Source organism: Coregonus lavaretus (genome assembly GCF_964263955.1).
Source record: "Coregonus lavaretus genome assembly, chromosome: 7".
Lineage (NCBI taxonomy): Eukaryota > Metazoa > Chordata > Actinopteri > Salmoniformes > Salmonidae > Coregonus > Coregonus lavaretus.
In genome coordinates, this window is record NC_139994.1 from 43630837 (window position 1) to 43645668 (window position 14832).

A 14832-nucleotide genomic window follows, 5' to 3' on the forward strand; every position below is an offset into this window, starting at 1 on the left:
TCAGATGCCAAACTCTCCACCATGGCCAAGACCAAAGAGCTCTCCAAGGATGTCAGGGACAAGATTGTAGACCTACACAAGGCTGGAATGGGCTACAAGACCATCGCCAATTAGCTTGGTGAGAAGGTGACAACAGTTGGTGCGATTATTCGCAAATGGAAGAAACACTAAATAACTGTCAATCTCCCTCTGCCTGGGGCTCCATGCAAGATCTCACCTCGTGGAGTTGCAATGATCATGAGAACGGTGAGGAATCAGCCCAGAACTACATGGGAGGATCTTGTCAATGATCTCAAGGCAGCTGGGACCATAGTCTCCAAGAAAACAATTGGTAACACACTACGCCGTGAAGGACTGAAATCCTGCAGCTCCCGCAAGGTCCCCCTGCTCAGGAAAGCACATATACAGGCCAGTCTGAAGTTTGCCAATGAACATCTGAATGATTCAGAGGAGAACTGGGTGAAAGTGTTATGGTCAGATGAGACCAAAATCGAGCTCTTTGGCATCAACTCAACTCGCCGTGTTTGGAGGAGGAGGAATGCTGCCTATGACCCCAAGAACACCACCCCCACCGTCAAACATGGAAGTGGAAACATTATGCTTTGGGGGTGTTTTTCTGCTAAGGGGACAGGACAACTTCACCGCATCAAAGGGACGATGGACGGGGCCATGTACCGTCAAATCTTGGGTGAGAACCTCCTTCCCTCAGCCAGGGCATTGAAAATGGGTCGTGGATGGGTATTCCAGCATGACAATGACCCAAAACACACGGCCAAGGCAACAAAGGAGTGGCTCAAGAAGAAGCACATTAAGGTCCTGGAGTGGCCTAGCCAGTCTCCAGACCTTAATCCCATAGAAAATATGTGGAGGGAGCTGAAGGTTCGAGTTGCCAAACGTCAGCCTTGAAACCTTAATGACTTGGAGAAGATCTGCAAAGAGGAGTGGAACAAAATACCTCCTGAGATGTGTGCAAACCTGGTGGCCAACTACAAGAAACGTCTGACCTCTGTGATTGCCAACAAGGGTTTTGCCACCAAGTACTAAGTCATGTTTTGCAGAGGGGTCAAATACTTATTTCCCTCATTAAAATGCAAATCAATTTATAACATTTTTGACATGCGTTTTCTGGATTTCTTTGTTGTTATTCTGTCTCTCACTGTTCAAATAAACCTACCATTAAAATTATAGACTGATCATGTCTTTGTCAGTGGGCAAACGTACAAAATCAGCAGGGGATCAAATACTTTTTTCCCTCACTGTATATATACAGTTAAAGTCGGAAGTTTACATACACCTTAGCCAAATACATTTAAACTCAGTTTTATACAATTCCTGACATTTAATCCTAGTAAAAATTCCCTGTCATTGGTCAGTTAGGATGACCACTTTATTTTAAGAATGTGAAATGTCAGAATAATAGTAGAGAGAATGATTTATTTAAGCTTTTATTTCTTTCATCACATTCCCAGTGGGTCAGACGTTTACATACACTCAATTAGTATTTGGTAGCATTGCCTTTAAATTGTTTAACTTGGGTCAAACATTTCGGGTAGCCTTCCACAAGCTTCCCACAATAAGTTGGGTGAATTTTGGCCCATTCCTCCTGACAGAGCTGGTGTAACTGAATCAGGTTTGTAGGCCTCCTTGCTCGCACACGCTTTTTCAGTTCTGTCCACAAATTTTCTATAGGATTGAGGTCAGGGCTTTGTGATGGCCACTCCAATACCATGACTTTGTTGTCCTTAGCCATTTTGCCACAACTTTGGAAGTATGCTTGGGGTCATTGTCCATTTGGAAGACCCATTTGCGACCAAGCTTTAACTTCCTGACTGATGTCTTGAGATGTTGCTTCAATATATCCACATCATTTTCCTTCCTCATGATGCCATATATTTTGTGAAGTGCACCATTCCCTCCTGCAACAAAGCACCCCCACAGCATGATGCTGCCACCCCCATGCTTCACGGTTGGGATGTTGTTCTTCGGCTTGCAAGTACCCCCTGTCACGATCGTCGGATACAGAGGACCAATGCGCAGCGTTATTTGCGAACATACTTATTTTTATTAGAATGAACACACGAACAAAAACAACAAACGATAACGTGACGTCCTCGGTTCTAACACAAACCTATACTGGAACAAGATCCCACATTAAACAATGCCAAACGGCTACCTAAGTATGGCTCCCAATCAGAGACAACGAGCTACAGCTGTCTCCGATTGGGAGCCACCCTGGCCAACATAGAAATACAAAACTAGAACAAACAAAGAAAACTCACACCCTGGCTCAACATACAAGCGTCCCCAGAGCCAGGGCGTGACACCCCCTTTTTCCTCCAAACATAACGATGGTCATTATGGACAAACAACTCTATTTTTGTTTCATCAGACCAGAGGACATTTCTCCAAAAAGTACGATCTTTGTCTCCATATACAGCTACAAACCGTAGTCTGGCTTTTTTTTGTTTTGGAGCAGTGGCTTCTTCCTTGCTGAGCGGCCTTTCAGGTTATGTCGACATAGGACTCATTTTACTGTGGATATAGATACTTTTGTACCTGTTTCCTCCAGCATCTTCACAAGGTCCTTTGCTGTTGTTCTGGGATTGATTTTCACTTTTCGCACCAAAGTACGTTAATCTCTAGGAGACAGAACGCGTCTCCTTCCTTAGTGGTATGACGGCTGCGTGGTCCCATGGTGTTTATACTTGCGTACTATTGTTTGTACAGATGAACGTGTTCCCTTCAGGCATTTGGAAGTTGCTCCCAAGGATGAACCAGACTTGTGGAGGTCTACAATTTTTTTCTGAGGTCTTGGCTGATTTATTTTGATTTTCCCATGATGTCAAGCAAAGAGGCACTGAGTTTGAAGGTAGGCCTTGCAATACATCCACAGGTACACCTCCAATTGACTCAAATGATGTCAATTAGCCTATCAGAAGCTTCTAAAGCCATGACATCATTTTCTGGTATTTTCCAAGCTGTTTAAAGGCACAGTCAATTTAGTGTATGTAAACTTCTGACCCACTGGAATTGTGATACAGTGAATTATAAGTGAAATAATCTGTCTGTGAACAATGGTTAGATGTCCTAACTGACTTGCCAAAACTATAGTTTGTTAACAAGAAATGTGTGGAGTGGTTGAAAAACGAGTTTTAATGACTCCAAGCTAAGTTGATGTAAACTTCTGACTTCAACTGTATGTATGTATGTATGTATGTATATTTATTTATATGTATGTATGTGTATACGTATGTGTATGTATATATATATATATATATATATATATATATATATATATATATATATATATATATATATATTGCAAGAGAAAAAAAACATATGGGGGATTGGAAGTGATGCAGACAATCACACTGATGGAAGTTACAATCTATCTGCATTATTAAAGCTGATCTACCCCTTACAATGGACATTAGACCGGTGGAAATGTGTCCTTTGGTCTGGAGTCCCAATTGGAGATTTTTGGTTCCAACCGCCGTGGCTTTGTGAGAAGCGGTGTGGGTGAACGGATGATCTCTGCATGTATATTTCCCACCGTAAAGCATGGAGGAGGAGGTGTTATGGTGTGGGGGTGCTTTGGCTGTGTAAGGGCTATTTTACCAAGAAGGAGAGTGATGGAGTGCTGCATCAGATGACCTGGCTTCCACAATCCCCCGAGCTCAACCCAATTGAGATGGTTTGGGATGAGTTGGAACGCAAAGTGAAGGAAAAGCAGCCAACAAGTGCTCAGCATATGTGGGAACTCCTTCAAGACTGTTGGAAAAGCATTCTAGGTGAAGCTGGTTGAGAGAATGCCAAGAGTGTGCAAAGCTGGCATCAAGGCAAAGGGTGGCTATTTGAAGAATCTCAAATATAAAATAGATTTTGATTTGTTTAACAAATTTTTAGCCAGTTAGCTTGGGTGCTTGACTGCTGTTGTTGGACAGAATGCTCGGATTAACCCTTAAAGAGATGGGTGGGGCTAAAGCTTAAGAGGGTGTGAACAATATTGAATTGGTGTATACAAAGAAGAGGTCTCCAGTAGGTGTACCAAAACATTCAAAGGCCATTTTCTCAAAAGTGAGGATACAAGTTTATCAACTTTCAAACCAGAATTACTTTCCCATTGTTCATCAACTGTAGTGTAGGATATACCATTTTCTAGCTCTGAGTCTCTACTTTTATCCAATGTAAAAAAACACAATTTCAAATTTTGCTACATAAGACCAAATCGAGCCAGTCATATATAGGTTCAGCAAATCCCCTTATTGTTTGGGATACCTTTAAATGTACCTTCAGAGGTCATTCAATTCAATATTAATCAGTAATAAGAAAGCAATTTCTGCCTAATAATAATAATATGCCATTTAGCAGACGCTTTTATCCAAAGCGACTTACAGTCATGCGTGCATGCAATTTTGTGTATGGGTGGTCCCAGGGATCGAACCCACTACCCTGGCGTTACTAGCGCCGTGCTCTACCAGCTGAGCTACAGAGGAGTCTTGTCTCTTTAGACAAGACTAACAAGGGAAATACATGAACTAATAGTACAGGTAGATAGCAAAACAAATGGTACTACAGAGATACAAAATTAGTTAGAGAAAAAACAAAAAGAACTGGAGGAACTTATTCAAGAATTATATAATGTAATCTATTACAAAAATAAAGCAAACTGGATGGAATATGTAGAAAAATTCACCAAATTCTTCCTGAATCTCCAACACAGGAACGCTACCAAAAATAATTTGCAGAAACTCGTTACTAAAGACATCAAATCAAATCAAATCAAATCAAATTTTATTGGTCACATGCGCCGAATACAACAGGTGCAGACATTACAGTGAAATGCTTACTTACAGCCCTTAACCAACAGTGCATTTATTTTTAACAAAAAAAGTAAAAATAAAATAACAACAAAAAAAGTGTTGAGAAAAAAAAAGAGCAGAAGTAAAATAAAATAACAGTAGGGAGGCCAGGGACGGCTTGTTCAATAGGGCGATATGGGCGACGCACTGCCAAACGGGAAAAGGAAGGGATTTTTTTTCTAATCAATTATATCACGGCAACAGCAGTTATCAGTGTTCACGTCTGATCTGCCAGCCACTAAATGTCAAATCAGGCTAAAGTCGTGCTTCAAATGGCCCCGCCCGTTTTTTGGGCGATTTCAGTCAGGTTGAAAATCGCCCAGAAGTCTCTCATAGCCTGTCATGTAAAATCTATTTTTTTCACATTTCAAAGCTTTCAATACATTCTCTATGGGTGTCTGTGTGCATGCACTTACGCGCTTTCGTCATACGTGACGTAACGTTGAACGTAACTAAGACAATGGCGGCTAGCAGCGTCTATGTTGCGACCTGCAGTGTGGCGTTATTTTATGTTTTTAATTTGTAGACTTAGTTTACAAACATTCTGCAAACATTCTGCTTTGGACTGATCTTCGGTTTTGGACTGATCTTGTTGATCGTGTACATACCCGCTACGAACGGACTAAATAATGAAAACGCTGCTGGCAGCGGAATCCCAATACAGCTGGGAGACTTGGCTGGATGACAGAGTCCCGGACAGAGAGGTGGAGCCGGCCGGCTTCACCCTGGTCAGAGCGGACCGCGATCCTGGTAAGAGAGCGACTCTGTACCCCGACATTGAACTGCTTTCTGTGTCATTGAACCTTACTATTGTTGATAAAACAAGTTTACTGGAGAACGGAGACCAAGTAGAGACTTTTGGACAAGGTGGATAATTGTATAATATAAGGCAGTTTATTCAGAGGTAAAGATATCTGGAATCGCGTGCACGGACCCGTTCGTCAAACTCGTAGGGAGTTTATCAGAAGAGCCCCTAAACATTGTGTGCTGACATTTTATACAATAAAATGAAGTAGGTTGAATCTAGTAGTTCTGATCTTCTGATTGGTCCTGATGAGTTGGGCGAGGTCACCTCCAGGCTAGTGTCACTGTTGCATTGGCTCTGAGTCGGGTTCTCTGTCTTCAGATGTTCAGCCTAAGAGAAGAGGATTTGTGTGTGTGTGTGTGTGTTTGTTATCAGTGTGTGTGTGTGTGTGTGTGTGTGTGTGTGTGTGTGTGTGTGTGTGTGTTTGTTATCAGTGATGATGTGTGTGTGTGTGTGTGTGTGTGTGTGTGTGTGTGTGTTTATCAGTGATGATGTGTGTGTGTGTGTGTGTGTGTGTGTGTGTGTGTGTGTGTGTGTGTGTGTGGGTGTGTGTGTGTGTGTCCTCAGGGCAAGAACTCGTGAGTTGGAAGAACTGAGAGACCTATGGCGTGGGTGTTATCCTTAGCCACCTGCTGACAAGGCTGACAAGATAGGAATCTTGTTCATTGTATTGAATACAAAGGCCCAACACAAAATGGGTCATGCACAAGATTTTAGTCAGACCAAGCTATAACATTATATATTTACTACGACAGTACATTCAACCAAAAGCTAATATAACAAAGGCATCAGAGATTATTTATAATCTGTCACAGAAACTGGAATCCATCTCCCCAGATCAGTCAATAAATGCTTCTGGTATTGACTTATATGCTGCCCCTGTCTTCATGTTGTTGCTGGACATATCTTTTTTAAAATGTGTGTAGGTCACCTAAATCATCAGAAAAATTGCCCCTCCTGAGAATTTTTTCAGGAGCCGCCACTGAGGGAGGCTATATATACAGGGGGGTACCGGTGCAGAGTCAATGTGCGGGGGCACCGGCTAGTTGAGGTAGTTGATTCTCAGAATTATATTTAAAAGCTAAATATTTTAAGCAGTTGTTTTCTTTTCCGTCTCCTCCTCACCCTCTGAATGACGATTACTGTAAGGAATTATTTCCAAATAATACAACACCTTTAAAATTAACAAATGTACAAAAAGATCAGTGTGAAGGCCAAATTACAGAGGAATAACTTTTTGAGGCTATTAAATCCTTTCAGTCTGGAAAAACCCCAGCGCTTGATGGCATACTGTTAGAGGTATATCAAGCCTTTTTTGATATACTCAAAGCTCCATTATTAGCTTGTTATAACTACTCCTACATAAATTGTAGTCTGTCAGGTACTCAGCAGGAAGGTCTGATTTCACTATTATTAAAACAAGACCCAGATGGCAAATATAAAGATCCAGTCTATCTTAAAAAACTGGAGGCCTCTTACACTTCAATGTTGTGATGCAAAAATATTAGTGAAATGCATAGCACTCAGAATAAAAAAGGTTTTTACCAGATATTGTTCATCCTGATCAGACAGGTTTTCTACATGGACGATACATTGGAGATAATATACAACAACTACTAGAAATAATAGAACAACATGAAACATCTAAGAATTCAGGCCTGGTATTTATAGCAAATTTGGAAAAGGCCTTCAATAAACTATGCCTCGATTTTTTCAATTTCGGTGAGTCTTATAAAATGGGTAAAAATTATGTATAGCAACCCCAGGTGTAAAATAGTAAATAGCGGCTAATCAGAGAGTTTTGAATTGTCAAGAAGAGTAAAACAAGGGTGTCCGCTGTCACCACATCTATTCTGTGTGGCCATTGAAATGCTATCTATTAAAATCAATTCAAATAACAACATTAGAGGTTTAGAAATCCAAGGCTTAAAAACAAAGGTGTTCATGCATGCCGCTGACTCAAGTTTTATATTAATTCCGCAAGCTAGATCCCTGCAATGTCTCATTGAAGATCTAGATAACTTTTCTGGACTCTCTGGACTAAAACCTAATTATGATAAGTGTACAATATTACGTATTGGATCTTTAAAAAATACAACATTTACATTACCCTGCAGTTTACCTATAAAATGGGCTGACGGTGAAGTAGACATACTTTGGTTTTCATATCACAAAACATATAAATCAGCTCTCCACAATGAATTTCAATAGAAAACTAGTAAAAATAGACAAGATCCTACAACCATGGAGAGGTAAATACCTATCTAATTATGGAAAAATTGCACTGATTAACTCCTTAGTCATATCTCAGTTTACTCACTTACTTATGGCGCTGCCTACTCCTGATGATTCGTTTTCAAATCATATGAGCAAAACATATTTAGCTTTTTCTGGGATGCTAAACCAGACAAGATAAAACGTGCCTATCTATATAATGAATATGAACTGGGTGGGCTGAGATTATTAAATATAAAAGCTTCACTTATACAAAAGTTTTACTTGAACCCAGGGGTGCAACTTTGGTTTTAGAAGTGGGGGGGGGACATAATTCTTATTACTTTAAGACAATTTTTATCCAGTCGGATAAACACTCCAAACAGCTCCAAAAGACTGCTCGGAGGCGTCCGCATGGTCCTAAAGCACACCGTTGCCTTGTTTTGTATCACATTCCAATTATAAAACTGGGGGGGGGGGGACAAAAATGAATGTTGGGGTACATGTCCCCCCGTCCCCGTCCCCAGTGAAAGTTGCGCCCCTGCTTGAACCCTAAATGGTTCTCAAGTAGATTACTAAGAAAAGCTAATCTATTGTTTAAAAATAGCCTTTTTGCCTTTGTGCAGATTGCCATGTCTCATTTTCGATTAATTGAAAATTAAACCTTTTTCAAAGTATTTCTCTTTTTCAAGCATTGCAGAGCTGGTTACAATTTCAATTTCATCCCCCTGAAAAGACAGAACAAATATTACAACAAATATTATGGTTGAACTAAAATGTGCTGGTTGATAAAATACCTGTATTTATGGAAAATATGTTTTAAAAGGGTATTTTGTTTTTAAATGATATTGTAAATTGGAATGGTAGAGTTATGTCTTTCATGGAGTTATCAGAATTGTATGGGCAGGTCAGCTCAATCCAAGATTACAACCAATTGATTACAGCATTACCCCAAAAATGGAGGAGGCATGTGGCAGCGGAAGGAGATAGGGAACTGGTCTGTCTGCCCAATATAGGATCAAAACTGGTGGAGAATAAAACAAGCATACATTTGAAGGTATACCAGTTTCATTTGAGGATCAGGATGTTGACAGCTGTGCCATACAGATTGTAAAATAGTTGGGAAGATATTTTTATGTACCGATTCTATGGTACAGGGTGTATGAGTTGATATATAAAATGACACACGATTCAAGACTTCGTGCTTTTCAGCAGTGGTGTAAAGTATTTATGTAAAAATACTTTAAAGTACTACTTAAGTAGTTTTTTGGAGTATCTGTACCTTGTTTTACTATTTATATTTTTTGACTTTGACTTTTACTTCACTACATTCCTGAAGAAAATAATTGTCACGCCCTGGCTCTGGGGACTCTTAATTGTTGAGCCAGGGTGTGGATTTTCTATGTTTTGTTTGCTATGGTTTTCGTTCTAGATCGGTTAGATCTATGTTGGCCAGGGTGGTTCCCAATCAGAGGCAGCTGTAGCTCGTTGTCTCTGATTGGGAACCATACTTAGGCAGCCTGTTTTCACTAGTCATGGTGGGATCTTGTTCCGAAAGGTTTGTGTTAACCTAGGACTTCACGTTTCGTTTGTTGTTTTGTTCGTGTGGTGTACTTCAATAAAATATGTACGTTTATCACGCTGCGCCTTGGTCCGCTTCATCTATCGACGATCATGACAATAATGTTATTTTTACTCCATACATTTTGAATGCTTAGCAGGACAGGAAAATGGTCCAACTCACGTACTTATCAAGAGAACATCCCTGGTCATCCCTACTGCCTCTGATCTGGAGGACTCACTAAACACAAATGCTTTGTTTGTAAATTATGTCTGCGTGTTGTAGTGTGCCCCTGGCTATCCGTAAATTTAAAAAACATGAAAATTTTGCCGTCAGGTTTGCTTAATATAAGCAATTTGAAATGATTTATACTTGTACTTTTACTTTTGATACTTAAGTATATTTTTGCAATTAAATTTACTTTTGATACTTAAGTATATTTAAAACCAAATACTTTTAGACTTTTACTCAAGTAGTATTTTACTGGGTGACTTTCACTTTTACTTGAGTCATTTTCTATTAAGGTATCTTTACTTGTACTCAAGTATGACAATTGGGTACTTTTTCCACCACTGCTTTTCAGCTAAAATTATTGTACAGAATTCTTGCTACCAACAACATGTTGAATATTTGGGGCATACAATCATCACAGCTCTGCAGATTTTGTTGTGAGGATACAGAATCAATAGACCATTTGTTTTGGTATTGCCTTCAGGTAGCCTGTTTCTGGTCTCAGGTTCAGCAATGGCTGAAATAGCATTACATTAATCTAAAATTGACCCTAGAAATAACATTGTTGGGAGATCTGGAGAGACCTGGTCAGTCAATTACCAATATACTAATACTCTTAGTAAAAGTATTTATCTTCAACTCGCAATCTGTGGATACTATTTTATTCAATAGATTCCAAATTGTATGTTAAACATCACAGCATAGTTGAAAGATATATGGTGCGTAGAAATCCGAAGAGGGTGGCCAGCAGAGATAGGTGGGATGGGCTGAGGGAAGCTGAGGGTTGGGATGTGGAATTGTAGACAAGTTGGAGTGGAGTTGCTGGGCGGGAGATAGAATGACGGTCAAAGATAAAAGTTTAAAAATAAAACAAAAAAGTAAGTTTGAATGACACTGAGGGGCAACGTTGTTACATCTAATGCCTGTTTGCCTGAGGCTGATGCCACGCAAGTGTTTGTACGCGTTGTGAGAGTTCAGTGACCGGCCGGAGGAAGACGACATGACAGCACCCTCCTCAGGGGATAGGTACTCAGTGTAAAGCCAATTAGTACACAGCTGGGCCCACTAATTGCTTAGTGTCTCCCTCTATAAAGGTGTGCCAGGAGATGAGCTCGGGGCGGGGAGCATACACGAGGACCTATGAGGACGTAGTACTCTCCTACCTCATAGAAAGCTTCTTCTTCTGATGCACCTTGGCTATCGGTTAAGCAAGGCAGGCTATATGTAGAGAGAAGCGTTCCCCCTGTAAATGCTATGTGTAGACGATAGTCTAAAGATGGGTGAAGCCTTTTATTGTTTTGTTTTCCCTGTTTGGCCACGGCCTTTAGGTCAACTGCTTAGTTTATTTGTATTCCTTTTTTTTCGCTGTTGTTTCAACGGTGGACGCTACTCTGTACTGGAATCATTTTGTCAATACAAAGCAAAGGAACCACAACCACTGCCTCCGGTCTGTTCATTTCATGCCTCCCGCCTGTGTTAGGGTGTTTCGGACAAGCTGATCCATCACAACTGGTGGAGAATGATGGCATCTTGAGGCAAGACCACAATCATTCCCCTTTACGGTGGCTATGATTCTTTTTTAAATATTTCGGAAGCCCACTACACCCGCTGATAGGTATGAGCGAAGAGTTGAAACCTCAGCTAACGGTCTGCGCCATCGCCCAACAGGAGACCCTAGACCTCCTCAGGTTCGAACTAGCAGACCGCCTGTCTCCCAGGGATCGTAGGAGGCCCAACGTCAGCGTGCTGATTCCACGTCTGTCGGAGGACGACAATGTGGAGGCCTATCTTCTGCCCTTCGAATGAACGGCGCAGAGAGAGAGATGGCCTCAGGATTACTGGGCGGGCCTCCTGGCTCCCCTGCTCATAGGCAAAGCACAGGCGGCGTACTACGACATTGAGGAAGCGGCTGCCACAGATTACGAACGTCTGAAGGTGGAGATTCAGTTCCGCTATCAGCTTAACCCCAGAGACCGGGCCCAAAGTTTTCATGCCTGGAAGTATGCCGAAGAGGAGTCTCCGAGAGGCCAGCTCTACCAACTTATCCTTCTGGTAAGGGGGTGGCTAGGCCCCTCAAAAACCATGGCCGAAATGTTATAAACCCTGGTCATAGACAAGTGTTTGGGGGAACTACCCATCACCATGCAGAGAATAGTCAGTCAGGCTAATCCAGTTACAGTTGACCACCTAGTCCAGTGCATCGAGTTATACTTGTCTATTTAAAAGCCTTGCTGCCATTAGCAGGTACGAAAAGACCACTCCAGTGGTATGTCCCATGGCTAGCCGGAGGGTCGACAAGGCCAGAACCCAGCCCCATAGGCAAGACTTTTAGTAAGGCCACACCTCAGGGCCATATACAGTGTTTGAAGTGCAACACGTATGGTCATTTGGCTAGATACTGCCCCAGTGTAGACGTCCCTATGCCCACTGAATCCTGAGCCGTGACCGGACGGAATGTCCCGCGCCACAGGTATGTTGGCATGCAGAGCTGGCCCCGGCTTGGCGTGTGCCGGTACGAGTAAGAGGAACGGACTGGGAGGCCTTCCTATATTCGGGAAGCATGGTGTCTCTGGTACGGGAGGAGATCCTGTCCAATGCGCCCCGACTCGAGACGGAAAGAGCGGTAGCCTGCATCCACGAGGACACGAAACGCCACCCCTCAGCCTGAGTCAGCTTCCATACCCCTGCCAGGAAGACCTCCCTAATCATCGGGGATGTTCCCCAAATGAAGGCACTGGTGCTACTGGGGAGGGACTGCCCCCTGTTCAAGCTTCTGTGGAGGAAGGCGGGATGGGAGAGTGGCCCCGATAGAGCACTGAGACCGAACAATCCTAATCGCCGAGCACTGGTGCACTCAGAGCCCACCCGGAGACACACTTGATGGCGCACACCGCATGGGAAAGGACGGGATGAAGCGAAGGAGGTGTGGCAGGGCAACCGGGATTCCTCGTCAGGCCAGGGGGGAGAAGGAGACTCCCCCGATGACCGACTGAGGCACTTGTTCCAGGAGACCACGGAGGAGGACACCTGGAGGGTGTTAGACCTGGTGGGAGCCGGCTCTAACCAGACCCCCGTACTGAGTCCAGTCGATGAGCTCCAGAGGGAGCAGTTATGCCAGGTGTTTCAGGAGTCATCGAGAGAGAGCACCTGGAGGGGGTTTGGCACGGAGTCATCCGACCCCGACCAGGAGCACCCCCTCCCTCGCCCCAACGGAAGAGCTAATGGGCTAATTCAGAACCGCCCAACACCGGGACCCCGACCTTCGCCAGGCTATGCGGAAGATGAAGAGGATAGATGGGAGGAGTATCGGCTTGGGAGGTGAGTTAACCACTCTTTATTACGCCATCAAGTTGGGTCTCTTGTACTGGGTGGCCAAACGTAGAGGGTTAGAACAGGAACTGTTAATAGAGCCCCGTTCATACAGAATGGTTGTGTTACACGTGGCCCATACACATGTACTAGGTGGCCACCTCGCCAGGGAGAAGACCACTGAACGGTTGCTGGGGCGTTTCTATTGGCCGAGGATTACCCAAGATGTTGCTAAGTATTGTAAATCTTGTGACACCTGTCAACGCACTGCTCCTAAGCAAACACACCGTAACCCTCTTATCCCTCTTCCAATTATAGAGACCCCGTTTGAGCGCATAGCCATGGACCTGGTGGGATCCCTGCCGTGTTCGGCATGCGGACATGAGTACATCTTGGTGTTGGTGGACTATGCAACAAAGTTCCCAGAGGCTATTCCCCTGAGGTCGATGGCAACGAAAGCCATAGCGAAAGAACTGTATCTCATGTTCTCCTGAGTGGGACTCCCAGCCACCATCCTGACCGACCAGGGCACGCTGTTCTTGTCCAGACTGATGAAGGACCTGTGTCAGTTATACCGGGTCAAACAAATAAGAACCAGTGTGTACCACCCCCAGACGGATGGGCTGTGTAAACGGCTGAATAATATCATCACGTGAAGAATTGGGATATGTTGTTGCCCCACCTCATGTTCGCGCTCCGGGAGGTCTGGGGCTGTTTTTCATGGTTTGGGCTAGGCCCCTTAGTTCCAGTGAAGGGAATTCTTAACGCTACAGGATACAATGAAATTCTAGACGATTCTGTGCTTCCAACTTTGTGGCAACAGTTGGAGATGGCCATTTCCTGTTTCAGCATGACAATGCCCCCGTGCACAAAGCGAGAACATGACTGGCCTGCACAGAGCCCTGACCTCAACCCCATCGAACACCTTTGGGATTAATTGGAATGCAGACTGTGAGCCAGGCCTTATTGTCCAACATCAGTCCCGACCTCACTAATGCTCTTGTGGCTGAATGGAAGCAAGTCCCGACAGCAATGTTGCAACATCTAGTGGAAAGCCTTCCCAGAAGAGTGGAGGTTGTTATAGCAGCAAAGGGGGGACCAACTCCATATTAATGCCCATGATTTTGGAATGAGATGTTCGACGAGCAGGTGTCCAAATACTTTTGGTCATGTAGTGTGTATATAAACTTTGTTTTTACAGCTTTTTCTTTTGTTGTTACATGTACATTCTACAAACTTTTTACATGCCTTTTTTTTTTTTTACATATATATATCTAGTTAGATAGTACTTATACATTATATACAAATAAAATATTACTGAAATGGTACAACGATAAGTTACATCTCATCCAGAGTGATACATTGCCAATGCTTTAACTGACTAAAGTATTCGATAAAGACAATTTACCAGTATATACCCAGAATTTACTGCAAAGGAAGTCAAAACATGACACAAAAAAGTCATAATTTGTGCTCAAGGATCTCAGAGAGATGCATGTGATGATGACCCTCTCCTTCCCTATACCCTAATAAGCAGTTGTTGATGGTCTCCTCCTTCATCTTTCACTGGCCAGCTCTCTTCCTCACGTCCCACTGCCGCCGTTGAAAACAACATAAACAATGAGATCACTCCCTTTGACAGATTAACCAATGAGATCACTCCCCTTGAGATATTAAAATGGATCACTTCCTGTCTTCTGATGATGGGCCTTTGCTTGGGGAAGAAACTTCCCCACAGATCTAGTATCAGTTTACCCTCTCTGAATCCTAACCTTAACCATAAGAGGGAGAACTTCCAAACTGATCGTAGATCAGTCTTAGATCTTTCTTGTGGCAACTTCCTCCTACTC